The sequence below is a fragment of the Emydura macquarii genome, unplaced genomic scaffold (assembly GCF_026122565.2).
Source record: "Emydura macquarii macquarii isolate MOO-44397 ecotype Brisbane River unplaced genomic scaffold, CSIRO-AGI_Emac_v2 contig_1451, whole genome shotgun sequence".
Lineage (NCBI taxonomy): Eukaryota > Metazoa > Chordata > Testudines > Chelidae > Emydura > Emydura macquarii.
In genome coordinates this window covers 17809914-17825195 of record NW_027131588.1, presented here as the reverse complement: position 1 = coordinate 17825195, position 15282 = coordinate 17809914, and the positions used below count along the sequence as shown (strand labels likewise).

Sequence of the window (15282 nt, the reverse complement as noted above, 5' to 3'; positions counted from 1 at the left end):
CCACTTAGTACCAACACACAACCCTTTTACATAGCTGAATTTTGTGCCAGCATTTTTACCTGCTCTCTCCTTCCTGAAAAGGCTATAGCTAATGATTTTAACACTGCAGTCACGCAAACTATCCCACCAGGTTTTAGTAATGCCAGATCTATCAAATTGCTTCTCATCCATGAAAGAGGCCAATTGTTTTTGCTTGTTTCCCCGATTCCTGGCACTGGTATAAGAAAAACTGGGGGGTTTTTTCTTTGTCTTCCAGTCCTCCTGGCTGGCACTGGCAGGTTGACCCTGTTTTAGGGAGAGCTGCCTAGGACCCAGAGCTGCACTGTGAGAGCAGTGCTGTTCTGGGGGTATCTCCCCTGGGAACCAAATATAGCACTGGCAGGATGATGCTGTTTGGGGGAGCTTCCCATTGCCCTGTCCCATTGACTGGAACTGGTAAGGTGATGCAGTTTGGGGGATGCTCCTTTGGCATTGATACTGTTTTGGTGGCAGCTCTCCTTTTCATGGGTTACTAAGCATGCCTATCTCCATGAGAGAGGCAGGGCTTTAGCGCACACACCCCTGATGTTGGCATCTATCACTGGCTTGTTTAGGTGGCTCTCACTTAGTGTGCTGGCTTCTGTGGATCACAGTCCAAGGTACCTATTTCTCCCCATTCATTGTATACCTAACACACTACACACCTAACTTGCTTTTTAGATGACAGTGTGTTCCTGTGATTTTCATGGTGCTAAAAGTTAGGCTCCACGATGTTCAGTATTGCAATGCCCAAGTCCCTTTGTGGACCTGGGCCATAGTGAATCAGGGATGGATGTGGCTGGCAGGATGGATATGTGCATTTAGTACAAGACCCCTGGAACAGCACATGTGCTGGCAATAAAGCTGACATTGTTTGAAAGCACACACAATTTGTCTGACTTTAGTTTTCATTACAAACTTTGCTAGGCAGGTGGTGTGGTATGATCACTGTTTATGATTACGCTTCTTTGTGTCTCACTATGACCTAGTGTTCCCCCCATCCTCTGTCTATTGTATCCACCTTGACAGAGTAAACTTCTACTGGGGAAAAAAGGCAGGGAAAACCCAAGAATTTGGACCTAACAAGAAGCAGCTGTAGGGAGTTTGACTACGCCAGGGATTAGAACTAGGGTTCAGTCCAGCTGCTTCCAACTGACTACTAATAAAGCCTCCTGGGTGTGGGGAATGAACCTATATAACACAGGTTCAGTGGTACCCTCAAAAGAGTATGTATGCTGCTGAAGGTAGGCTGGAGTAAATTACTCCTGAGAGGGGGAACTCTTTAAAGATAGTATCTGAGAAAAAGTAATGTCTTGGAAAAGAAGGTATGATATTTGGGCACAGGCTGGGGCTTGCCTCCTTATAAAGACTTTAGGCATGCAAAGATGTTAGGGGTAAGTGGGTTTTAAAGTAAATGGGTGTAGGTGGTGATGCACCTCTTTTAAGCACTATGTCTTCTGTGGCTCCCTGTCCTCCCCTCCACCCCCCAAGGTTTGGGGTGACTGGATCATCTTGATAACCAGGGAGTAGTAACAACCTATCTGTCTTTTTGTTTGCTTAGTGTATGCTTAGATTGCAAGCTTGTTAGGGTAGTGATCATCTTTTTGTGTATATGAGTGGAGTCTCTAGGTACAATACAAATTATTAAAAATAAACTTGAATCTTGCCCAAGACTTACTAAATTATTCACTGAGGGTCATGATCTCTTCAAGCTAGCCTAGAACATTTTATGGCTTTGCTGGTGAAACCTTGACGTATTCTAATGGCTTTGACTGACTCCCAGGGTTCATTTCATTTTGTCTGACTTTAGTATACTACATTTTTCCTTCAATAAAGCATCAGTGCATTTGCCTTGTTGAGCTATTTCTGTTTTCTGGCTGTAGATCTTTGAACATGACCCATCAGCAATAGTAATATTTGTCATGCACTCGGTGGTTTTCTGAGGTGAAACTGCAATGAAAATGTCATAGCAGCTCAATAATCCAGTGCGATGCTTATCTGCCAAGCAAACTTTGTGTTGGGCCTTATCTCAACTTTAAAGGGTCTCTTTTGTTCGTGAAAACACACACACACAAAAAGGGGGTGAGGAAATGGGAAATGATATATGCATGTAATTAATATATTTGAAATTGTTATAGTTTGTGTAAAATACCAATTATCTATTTATTTTAATATAATGTAACTATTTGCTTGACTCCATGTTTAAAAAATCCTTAAATATGTCATAAAGCACAAACTCTCAAATTTGTGCCAGATAAGTAATACTGAGTTGGCATCATTCCCAGAAAATGTGTGCTTTGCCTTTCCTGCATTTGTCTGACTTCAGATCATACTGCATCAGACCAATGGTCCATTTGGTCACTTAGTCTCTGGTGGTTGCCACTACCAGGTGCTTTAAAAGATAGAAAACAATATAACAATAGGCTATCTTTCTTGCCCCCACATTGTTAGCAGTACATGTCTTGAAACAGGAGATTGCTATTTACATTAGCTAGTACAGTTGATAAAGGCTATCGTTTCTTGCAAGAATGTAATACAAGTTAGGAATTCTCTGACTATTCAAGTTTGCTTACTATTTGTAGTCCACAGTTCTGTAATGCACTGAATCCTGTGCTAAACTTGAAGCATTTGAATAGTTAGTTTGAATAGCATTTGAATGTTAAATGGTTAAGTACCATACCTCACTGCTTTACTGAATCAAAGCCTTACTGTTTTTTTTTTGTTACTCAATAGATCTGTTGAGCTATCTGAAATAAAGGGTTAATTACATCTATCACTCAATATGGGAAACTAATTAGAATTGTAATGCTAATGCACCTGGGTGCTACAGTAATACTAACAGATAATGACTCTGTATTGCTCTGAATTGATATTTACACCTATGTCACTCTATTGTCCAGTAGTAAGCTTCTTTCTGACAGGCTACCTAATAGATGCACCTTTATGTCTGTGTCTTCCATCAGGTAAAGAAAACACTATGCCACAAAAATAGAATCAACTTTCTTTCCTTGACCAAATAAAGTGACTTTTTTCACTGTGACAGTTGCTTGTAACAGAGAGGTACATTTGCTGTAGGTTAGTTAAATGTGTGTAAGTTTTTATCTTCAGCAGTAAACTTCCTTAAAAACCTGTCATAAATGCAAGTGAATTTGAATGATCTATGCTGCACTCACTTCCTGCTCTCAAACAGTGGAAGAGGGAAGAGTGGGTAACAGCAGCCTATAAAATGGTTCATTTGAATTTAAAACTGAATTTTGATTTGAATATTTGTTGCACTTTCACACCCCTTTCCTTCTGCTTCCCTCCCTTTTCCCCTAACCCTTTGGGACATCTGCTTTGGAAGGATGGTCCAGTGGCTAGGATACTGGCCTGGGAATCAGAAGGTCTGGGTACTATTGCTGGCTCTCGCTGGTCTGTTGTGTGATGATGGGCAAGTTGCTTCATTTCTCTGTGCCTCTTTCCTCTTGTCTTTGGTCTCATTGGTTTAGATTGTGAGCTCTTTGGGAGCAGGGGGCTGCCTCTTGCTGTATTTATCTAATGCCTAACATTATGCGATCCCACTCATAAGTGGGGGGGTCTCTGTAATGAAACTAGTGCTGTCTAAGACCCAATAAGATGACACCCTTTGAATTAGCAAGCTTTGGCTTTAGGTCAGGTTCCCCCCATCTCTCGAACACCTGTCACTCATTTGTCTCCTTCTAGTCTCTGGAGCCCCACTGCCATAGGCCCTTGCATTCCTTTAAACAAGAGTCAATAGCCCTTGGAGAGTCCACTGCAGGAGCAGAGCCTAATTTTGTACTCAAATGAACTAGTTTTATTGGAGAAACAGAAATTAACCAGGACATTGAACCTATCCATAATCTTTTCAAAAGGTTCCCTGGGACCTTTAATTTTCACCAGAGATGGGCAGAAAATACCTTCTGTTTAATTTAATGACAAAACTTTGCAGAGAACCTGTGTTCAGCTTATGTGCACAAAATGGTTACCTTTATACATGTCTGAAATACTGCTGAGCTGGTGGCAATTCTGAAACTCGACCATTGACTGACAGTTTCTTAGCATCTGTGTTTCAGTGAAAAAGGGGCAGGCTACATGTCTCTGTATTCAAAGGTGATTTGTTTTGGTTATTTCTCCCTGAGTCTGTGCTCGGGATCCACTGCTATTTGTCAGTAGCAGAATAAATATTCTTTGTAAATTATTTATTCTTAATATAGCTAAAATATATGCAGCAAGTCAAGTTTTATTTTTACCATAGCTCTCCCATTTTACATGGCAGCACTAGGGAATTTGCCCTTCACAGCATGCAGAGAAACATGACAGCTGTCACTGCAAGCCAATGTTGTGCATATATTTAATTTTCTCTGCTCTTTGAAAGAGAATTTTGTATGGGTCACATTGACCTGCATTGTCTTCCAGTTTGATTCAGCCACCAGGGTAAGCTGCCTTTGGCTCAGCTACAAGTGATATATATATTTTTACATAGACAAATATATATGAACCACATTTGTCCACTACCTTTGCACATCTGTCCACTAATAATTTAAGTTGCAAGTATAGCCAACATGTGGAACAAAACACAAATTCATCTATCCATTATTTGATGCTATGTCTTGGGGTCCTCTAGACACAAAAGCCAAACAAAGTACTTATGTTTAACATATTAAATCATAGTTGGCCATGGTTATTTTAATGTGCTTCTTCATGAGGCTGCATCATTTCTGCATTTGTACAGTAATAGCATAAAACTGAATAAATGGGTTTGAAAATATTTAATGTGAGTGACTCAAATGAGAATATACAAATCTTAACCCCTTTAACTGAGTGTAGAGTTATAGCTGTTACCACTTTCTGAATGCCTTTAAGAAACCATCCGCTTTTATTATCATTAGATCAACTGTGTCCTTATTCCTTATGTGTTAAGTGCGGAGCTAAGGTTTTCTGGAGGCAGAAGCTAAGCGACGGATTCCTTGTTCTTTCTGTATGCTAATGATGCCCAGTTCTGTGTCTCACTCTTGTCTGACTTAGGTGTGGTAATTGAGTACCTTACTCAGTGTTTGAGGCTGGGGCTAGATAACTTATGCTCAGACTGGACATGGCAATGTTGGTAGGCTAGGGGATGCAACTGAAAGAAAAGACAAACTTTATACCTGACCCCTTGAGTGACCCATTTTGTTACTGAGGTTGACAAGCAGGGAGTTGTTGGATACTAAATTGCTTTTCACTCTAGCCAAGACCACTTCTTTCCATCTGTATTTAATAAGTATGATGAGATGCTCTTTTGGCTGTGAACCTTCTATGATCATCCATGCTTTTGTCACTTTGAGATTACTAAAGCAGTGTAATCTAATGGGTTAGAACACTGGCCTGGAAACCTAGAGACCTGAATCTTTGTGCTACCACTAACTTGCCATGTGATCTTGGGCAAGTCACTTCATCTGTTTTCCCTTGTCTTTTTATATAGTAAGATCTTGACAGGAGGGGTTCTCTTATGTTTTGGATAGTGTTGCTACAATCTCACTTGGGGCCTCTTAGTAATTTTACTAGAACAATAACGTGCTCAACAGTGGGCTTGGGGGACGCAGTGTGTACTATTTCCAGATCTGCCACTGACCTGCTGGGTGATCTTGGACAAGTTGCTTTTCCTCCCTGTGTCTTAGTTCCCCCTGCTGTGACATTGGTAGAATATACTGACTTCCTATGTAAAGTTCTTGGAGATCTACTGGTGAAAAGCACTGTATAAGAGGTAGGTTTTATTATATGAAGAATTGATGATGATGTGTGCCCATCACTAGTGATGTATATGTGCTTCCTTTGCAAAGCATAAGGGTTTTGAGCAAAAGTTGCAGTAGTCTCTGCAATGGACTCTTGCCTCAAGCATGCTTGAGGCAAAATCCTTTCTCAATATTTATATTTATGCTGATCACCTGAACTGCATTAACAATGGAATCAATTTCTCCCTCTATTTTCTTCTGATGGTCTCTGAACAAAATCCATGGCTTTTAAAAGGGGGGGGGGGGGGGAAACCTAAAGAAAATAAAAGAAGGAAATTTTTTTGCCACTTTGTACCAAATAATCTCTATTCAGTACGGAGTATGAAGAATGTTCTTCTGATAGGATCTCTGCAATTTCTAAAAGAAACCAGCAAACTGTTGTTGCATCTGGCAATGTGAGAACTAGAGTCTGGTTTTCTGCTGTTAGATTGTGCACAAAAAAGCAAAAATCAAGGAAAGACATCTTGCAATGCTGCTAGAGGCAATATCCGTTTACTGGTAACTGATACACAAATTATGCCATTGCCTGTTTGCAGTTCAATCTGCCGAGCCTCCTGATTGGAGTGAGACTCACTTTAGGGATCAGGGCTTTTGCTTTTTAAAGCACCTCCATATTTTTTGATGTAGCATTCTGCAAAGTGTTTCAATGAGACCTTTAAAATATCACTCATCCCCCCCCCCCCCCCCCCCAGGAAATGTTGCTGCAGCAATTTAAATTGTCAATCTGTGATGACCTGAAAAATGTTTCATACCACTTTATGGCATCTGCATCTTACTTCATACTAGTGAGGGAATAAGGCTAAAAATTCCAGCCTCTGCACAAATGTGCCGAAAGGAGATGTCTAACAAACTGAATAAATGTTTGTACTGAGTTAAAGCATAGAAGTATTAAATAGTGTAATTATTATCACACTAGTGACCAGAGGCACAAACCAAACCCAAGTAACTTACGCAAGCTCATTGAAGAAATCTGGTAGAGTCTGAAATTGAACCTGATGTCTTGAGTCCTTGTGTGACCTTGAACAAAACAGTCTCTGTGCCTCCCTTCCCCACCTGTAAAATGGAGATAATAGTACTTCCTTTCTCCCACCCATTGTCTGTCTTGTCTATTTGAATTTTGGTAAAGATACTCACTCTGTTTGTATAGCACTTAGCACAATAAGGCCCTGATCTCAGTTCAGACTTCTCAAAGCGATTTATAATACAAATAAGAACTTTAGCTGGCAAAGGTTCCCTACCTGTTTGCGTCAGGTATAGCTCTAATCAGTCCATCTTTTGAGATGTCCATTTTATAAACTGACTGCCATTAATTATTGTTGAAAAAATAACTACTATGGAACAGTGGAAATAAGTTAAAAAGCCAGCTAGTCTGCATGTCATAAAAATTATATTTTGAGGAAGACCCTAAAAGGGTTTTGAAGGGGGATAAGAGAAGACTAGGTGTAAGAAGTCTGGGGTACAAGAACTAGTAAAACTGATACTTATGCTGTTAAATGAACAGCCTCCTTAAGCCAGTAGGAAAGCTAGTGAGAGAAACATGAAAGCATGTAAAATGCTACAATATCTTAAGGAGTTTTAGGACACTTATCAGAGGCCTGATGCTTTTATCAAATGGAGTTTCCCTGTGCCAGAAATGCAGGATATGGCTCTATAAAACAAAGAGAAACAGAATCTCTTGTCAGAGTGACAAAGTAAATTCAAAACACTGGAGCAAAAGAGCAGAGATGCTGGGGCCAGATTTGGCTTTGTCCTTTACCTTTTGTAGTCACTTACACCAGTGAAAAAAGGGTGTGAAATGTTACTAAGGCATGTAGTGGTGTTACGCCTATTTTTTACTGGTATAATGATTGCAGAATGTATGGGGTACTAAATACTGTGCCCTTTCAAAGCTCTTGTTAGAAAGGAGCAGAGTGGCCATACTATATCTGATATCTTTAAGAAAAGAGGTGCATTTCTAATTTTGAAGAACACAAGAATGTGTTCATCTTTCTGGTGATGGTATAGTAAAGCACTCCGGATAGGTAGCTCCCAATACCTAGCATCAGTTGTACAGCAATGGGGCTTAAACTAGAAAGGAAGGATGGTCAGCTAGTCTGGGATTTGAGAAACTGGAGTTCAACTGCCTGCTCCACCACAGATTTCCTGTGTGACCTTGGGCATGTCACTTACGGTATGTCTACACTGCAATCAAACCCATGGTGCGGAGTCTCAACACCTGGGTCACTGACTCGAGCTCTGTCTGCAAGGCTAAAAATAGCACTGTAGATGTTCAGGCTCCGGTTGGAGCCTCCCGTCTCTGTCTGAGCCTGGGATCCAGCCTGAGTCCAAATGTCAACAGCTCTGAGCCTGAGTCTTTTATACTTTGTGTATCTGCCTCAGTTTCCCATCCTCTATAAAGTGGCTATTTTGCAATGGCCATCATTAGTTTAGTTCTTCGTTTTTGAGATCTCTCACTTTTTGTTTTTATAACAAAAATTTTTATTTCTTTACTAAATTATTTTATTTTTTGTTGTTTTGTACTCTTCCCCATTTTTTACTTTCCCCACCATTTTTCTGGGACCCAGGAATGGGAGGAAATTAGAGGGAGTGGGGGAGCCTGAGTGGGGAATTTTCCAAATATTTGAAAATGAAAACTTCAAGTAGCTTTCATTTAAAACTTATCTGTAAAGCTGAAACTTCAAGACATTTTTCCTCAATTTCATTTTCAACCCAAAAAAAATCAAAATCTCTTTCAACAATCTCTTAATGACTCTATTTAAATAAAGTTATGGTTAACAAAGATGAGTGATAATCTGTTGGGACTCTGACTCTGAGGTCAGAAGGGACAGATATGATCATGTAGTCTGACCTCCTGCACAGTGCAGGCCAGCAAAATGATCTGATTACGGTTTTGGAAAAAAAGCAATACAGAAAAGCCTTTAAATGGGAAACACTTGGCAAGCACCCATTTCAGCAACTATCTAGAAACAGCTCAGTTTGATAGTGTGCCTTAAACTTTTTAAAAACCTGAGTCCTTTTTTGACAACAAGGATTTCTGCGTTAGAAATTGATGGCTAGTTATGGCCTACAAATAGTTTTCAAAAACTAATAGGAACAATTTCACAAAAAATATATATAAAAATGATAGTTACTTTTAAAAGTCCTTGTCCAGTAGAGGACAAAAGGTGAGATAGAATAACTTAATTTTTTTTAATCTTTCAAGAACGAGGATGGCAGCTCTAATAGGAGTGAACTCCATTTTTCATGTGGTTTTCAAATGTATTTTATTGAGAAGTAAAGATCTCGTGTGTTGCTTGTCAGCTCATGACATTCCAGGGTTTGGAATCCTATGCTCCATTGCAAGGACAATATAAGGTTAAACTTGTTGTCAGTTTGAATGTCATCTTAAGCAAATGACATGTCATCACATTTCCAGTGCACAGTTCATTTAAAATTATAATTGAAGTGGAAATCTATATCACACCAATTAATATTTTATACTGGCAGTATTTTGAGGAGATGATGCAGGTTGTGGAAAAAACCTACTCTCCCCTCTCCTTTAGGAGATGCATAGTAACTTAGGTGGGATTTCTTCTGTAGGCAGCTAACTTTAATTTAATTTAGAAATGTCCAGTTACATTGAAAAATAACCTTGCAATTTAAGCCTCTGGACAATTGTTCCATTTAGAGATTATTTTTTAAAGAAAACAGGGGCTTGTGGCATTATAAAGAAACTCATTAATTTAATTACCAGTGTCTAATTTACTTCAGCATAATTTCATTATTGACTAGATTAGTGTGAATGAGATTGAATCATTCTGCTTTTCCTATAGCTCTAAACATCTGTTTTTAAAAAAAAAAAAGTAAAAATACAAGTGCATTGTAATATTCGTATTTGGTTTTTATATCAAGTTGTCCATTTGTTGAAGCTGGACTGTTTTTTGTAGTGTTGCTGCAAATGTCAGCCAAACAAACTCCCAGCATGTCAAACTCGGGATAATATTCCACACTCTTCCTCTCTGGTTCATTCACACTGTAAATGTCTTTGGGTAGGAACTGTTTCATAATGGGTATGTACAGAACCTAGCACAATGGAACTATGGGGTAAGATGGGGGTGTCTAAGTGTTATCATAATACAAACACATAATGAATGAGTTCCCCAAAGGTTTATCACTTGTATAAAATGTGACCCCAAATTTGCATTTAGGGTATGATACTTGGCAACTGAGAAGCAAGACTCCCTAGGCATATATCACCTATGCAGTAGACGCTCAACCTCTGCATGCATGACCCTCTCCAGTAGATGGCTGACAATGTATTGGTTATGGGGACTAAACATCCAGCCAGTTAAGCAGGGAAGCAAACCCTGGTTCTCTTAGCACCCATTTTTGTGCTGGTGGGTTAAACCCAGACTAAGCTAAGCTTTAACAATGCTTCTCCATCACCTACCTATCTCTTGAGTACAAAACACACATTGTTAATCTCAATATTTAACCAAAATTTTGGGTCTAATAATGAAACTCAGTTTTTCTGTGGGAAGGAAAGACGGTACTTGATTCACATTTCTAGATCATATAGTTAATGTTAGTGAGCCTCAGGGCAATATTAGCATCTTAGTCATTTGGTTTTGGTCTTGCCTTAAAATAGATCATAGGTGCTTTGGGGCAAGTATTGTCTTTCAGCTATCATACAGCACATAACACAATCAGGTCCTGGTCCTGACTGGTCCGTTTGGGTGTTACATTATCTCATTATTTCCATTACAGTATGGGGTTAAAAAGAAATGTACTTTATATGCATTCACACCCAAAATTTAGAACCAAGTATCTAAATGGAAAGACAGCTCTGCCACTATAGAGCTCTCTCAACACAAGAGAACTGATGGTATTTGTGGAGAACTTCCTCAACTGTTCTAATGGCACTGTAGCTGCAATTAGTAAATGTCCGACAGTCATTGATCAGAGTTAAATATTCTGGGAATAGCTACCTACCAATGTATTATACAGAACATTTACATTGTACTTAGATGTACATCCAGCTAACTTGGCCAGAGAGGACCATTTGTGATCTACAGACATAGATTAAATCCAATCTCCCTGCCAGGGTGGGGTTGATTCCCATAGTACACTTTCTACTGTAAGTTTTACAACAGAACTCAAGAGCCAGAGATTCTGCCCCTTGTGGTTTATGACACAGACAAGCTGCCTTGGCACTATGAGGGTCTTACAACCTAAGACTCGGCTGCAGTAATTACAGAGATGCAGGGAGTTCAGACACCAGATGGGATTCTGTCTATTGACTATACCTACTCTGGCATGCCACCATGAGTTGGGAAGCATAACATGTTCCACAATAAATAATGGAAATGCCTATTTAGAAATTATTACAGTTAGCACAACCTTCTTTGAAGAGAAAATAGTTGCATTTTCTTCATCTCTGGCTGCTGGATTTTCATAGAAAATATTCAATCTACAGCAGCCAAAATCTTGGAGAAAAGAGGAAAATCTCTATATAAAGAACAAGCTGAGACCTACATAATCCATGGAACAGGAAAGCATTGGATGAGATTACAAAAGTATGCTATATGAGGAGAATGGTAACAATAAGTATTTAAGCACAGTATTTGGAAAGCAGTTATAGGTAAATCCTGTACTTATGTACCTTTAGCTATAGTAAGCTTTGCCTATAGTATTCCAATGGAGTCTTACTGTCTAGGGGATGGATTTGGGTATCCTCTGAATGGGAAGGGATGACACACCTGCATGATATGGAGGGCTAGAACCATCAGGGTCCCTATACATCACTGCTCAGTAATTATTGGGGTCCAGACTGGATGAGGATGCAGGTGTAGCTAATGAATCTGATGCTACCTGATGGTCCACCAGCTATTAACTTTCTAGGAGTAGGGATGCAGCAGCAGGAGATACTGTGGTATTAGCAGTGGGAGAGGAGTTGTCCATTAAAAAGCATCAATCTAAGCATATCCAAATGAGCTATAGTTTGTTTAAATAGAGGATTGTAAAAGGACAACCAAAAGAATCTCTCACCCTGAAAAGTCATGCATTTTAAGTCAGATGCTGTTAGGAATCAAAGTGCAAGAGTTCTTGGAGAGAGTGCATAGACCTAAAATGAGTGGAGGACAGTGGACTGTTACATCTTTAATCTCTGTGACCCCTGGATTCTATCCGGAAGCATTTCTGAAATGTAGAGGGCATCTTAAAATAAAACGCCTTTTCTGTGCCCAGAATTTATTGCTTAAGTTTACTTTTCCCTTCCAGTAAGCTGTAAAGGAGAAATACCAGCAAGCCTTTTGGGCTTTCAGTAGATGAGAATGTGTTCTTGTCCTTTTCTCATGCATTTACTGGTATGGCATGTTTTAATAATTTAATACTACTTCCACCATAGGCTAAGCCATATGGATATTTAATCATGTGGCTATGAAGGAGAATGTGTGATATGTAAGGCAATAAAACCTGCCAACAACAAAAGTTGTTAGACTGAAAATCTCATTCTCAGACTAAACTTTTTAATACTTAGTTGAGTAAATGATGGAATGCAGAACTTCAGAAGTAGGGGGGAAAAGTGTAGAATTTAGAAATCCTACTATTACTTACGATTCAGGGTACTACAGTTCCATATCTCTACAGATCATGGGGACCTCAGATGTGCAGAACACAAAATGGCTGCCCGGATTTTTGCATGTGCACGCACAATGTGCTCTATCATGGAAACCTTCTGTTTTCTTCTCTTCAGCCACACACTAAGAATCTGTCACCTTCATGATCCAAGCTCAAGGAATTGAAGTGTGACATAACCCTGATTCATCCTTTGTGGAAAAACAGTTAACAAGTACATATAATATTTTGCATAAAGGATGATGTACACAATGGATCATGCTGTGTAGTGAAGGACGCCATTGTCTGTCAGACTCTCTACGTCACTTGTTGCAGAAGTTTGAAGGTGATGCTGAGCGCGTCACTTAAACCAAACTTTTCACAGGCAGCAACTAATTGTGCATGGCTCATTTTATGAGTGCCCAATTTGAGACACCTGGGGCCAGATTTGCTGTAGTGCTGAGCACTTGCAACTAGAACTATGTTGATTAGATCTGTGCTTTGAGACAATGTTATAAAAATGGCAATTACTGTGGAAAAATCAGGCCATAGGGTAGTCACTTTGGGCATGCAAAAATAGTGGACCTTATTGATAATATTGGCGTAAATCTCTTTGCCTCTATTCCTTAGCTGTAAAATGGGGTTAATACCATGCCCCCCTCATTTTTCATTCTATGAAGATAAATGTATTAATGGTTGTGAAACTCTGATATTAGTCATAAGTATCCTAGAAAAGTCCATTAGGAAATTGAATGCTACACTGGATATAGAATTTTCAGATAGCTTGCAGTAAACAAGGCTTAGGGCCACACATTTTTCAATATTTCTTATTCTCATTGTTCATCTACCCACTGAGTGAGCACAATCCATGTGCATTCCATACACAGGAGGCAATGGGGGGGGGGGAGGAGAAAAAGGAACTGTAGTGGCAAAGGAGAGTTTAACTGATAACAATGCAGCTAAGGTGTTTAATGCTTGTTTTGTTTCAGCCTTCATTAAAAAAGGTTAATGTTGACCTGATATTTAACACTATTAACAAAGGAGAAGGAATGCAAGCCAAGATAGGGAAAGAAAATATTTAAAGAATACTTAAGTTAGATGTATTCAAGTCACCAAGGCACAATGAAATTTGTTTCCTCTAGCTCTGCAAGTACCTTAGGATAATCTCTCAACCACTAGCAACTATCTTTGAGAACCCATGGAGGATGGGTGAGGTTCCGGAGGAATGGAGAAGGGCAAACATAGTATTTAATCTTTGGAACAGGGAACAAAGAGGACCTGGGGAATTATAGACCAGTTAGCATGACATTGATATCTGGAAAGACGCTAGAACAATTTATTAACCAATCAATTTTGAAGTAGCTAGAATATAATAGGCTGATGCTGGGTATTTCTTATCACCCTTATTGCCGCCTTTGACAGATTTACTGGCCTAATGGATAGGATGAAGCAACAAATGTAGTGATATTTTGATTTTAGTAAGGCTGTTGACATAGTCCCACATGACCCCATTTCTTTAATTTGCTAGTGAAACTGTCTAAATGAAATTACTATAAAGTGGGTGCACAACTAGCTAAAAGACCATACTCTGAGTATTTACGAATGGTTTGCTGTTAGATTGGGATGACCTGTCTAGTAGATATGGTCTCTCGTTTTAACAAGAAACCTTGGTATCTAACTAAATGAGATTCAGTAACAAGTACAAAATACTAAAAGTAGGAAGAGAGACAAATCAAATGCATAATTACAAAATGGGGAATAACTGTCTAGGCAGAAGTGCTGCTGAGAAGGATGTGGGGGGTTATACAAATTGAATAAGTCAACAATGTTATGCAGTTCTAGAAAAGTCTAATGTTGTTGTTCTGGGATGTATTAAAAAGGGTGTCTGTAACACATGCAACATAATTGTGCTATTCTACTCAGCATTGGTGAGGCCTCAGCTGGAGTATTATGTCCAAATATGGGTACCACACTTTAAGAAAGATGTGGAAAAATTAGAGGATCTCCAGGGGAAGAGCAACAAAGATGATAAAAGGTTTAGAAAATCTGACCTATGAGAAAAGGTTTTTTTTTTGTTTGTTTGTTTGTTTGTTTGTTTTTTTTTAAATAAAAACTAGGCATGTTTATTCTTGAGAAAAGAAGACTGAGTGAGAGACCTGATAAGTCTTCAAATCCAAGACTTAATTTGAAAAGGTTGTTCTCAATGTCCACTGAAGGTAGGACAAGAAGTAATGATCAGCAAGGTAAAACTTGGTTAGACAAAGGAAAAACTTTGTAATTAGAGAAGGGTAGCTAAACTTTGGAATAGGTTTTCATAGGATATCGTGGAATCCCCATCATTGGCGGATTTTAGAAACAGGTTGAACAAACAACTTTCAGGAATGGTATGATGGGGTGTGATGGCCCTAAGAGGGTTGACTTGAGGAAGGCTTAATCAACCAATTAAGCAGTGAGCAGGGGAGACATTTAGCTGTAAGAGGCCACTATAACCCCATGACAGATCGTCTAAGCTTACTTGGTCCCACCTGAGCATGAAGGACTGGACTTGTAGAACTCTTGGGGTACCTGCATTCCCTATGGTCTTTTATGAATTTATAAATGGCAACTTGCTGCTGTTGAGAAATGAGAGCATGTAAAAGAGGGTGGATGGGAGGTGGTCAGATAGACAAGCAAGGAAGATTATTTTAGCAGTCACACTTTGGATGGCTTGGAAGTGAGTGAAGGATTCCCAAAAGGAGCAGAACAGAGCTCAGCCCTAGATATAATGGAAAGGAGTAAATATTTAATTGGCACAGTGTACATGTAAACTTCAAAAAAACCATAATCATGGCAGGTTGGAAGTCTTATGGTGCAAAGAGAACCACATAAATCCCTGGAGATGTAGTCCCCATCATTGGTC

The 15282-nt window shown here is 39.3% G+C and overlaps 1 long non-coding RNA gene across 1 annotated transcript in view; it reads left to right on the top strand.

Moving 5' to 3' along the window:
* Window positions 1-1265: 1265 nt before the first annotated feature.
* The window catches only part of LOC137156562 (uncharacterized), a 109642-nt gene continuing 95625 nt past the window's right edge, over window positions 1266-15282 (top strand). Inside the window, exon 1 of the long non-coding RNA XR_010920818.1 lies at window positions 1266-1343. This is a non-coding gene — a long non-coding RNA (uncharacterized lncRNA). The remainder of the gene's footprint in view (window positions 1344-15282) is intronic.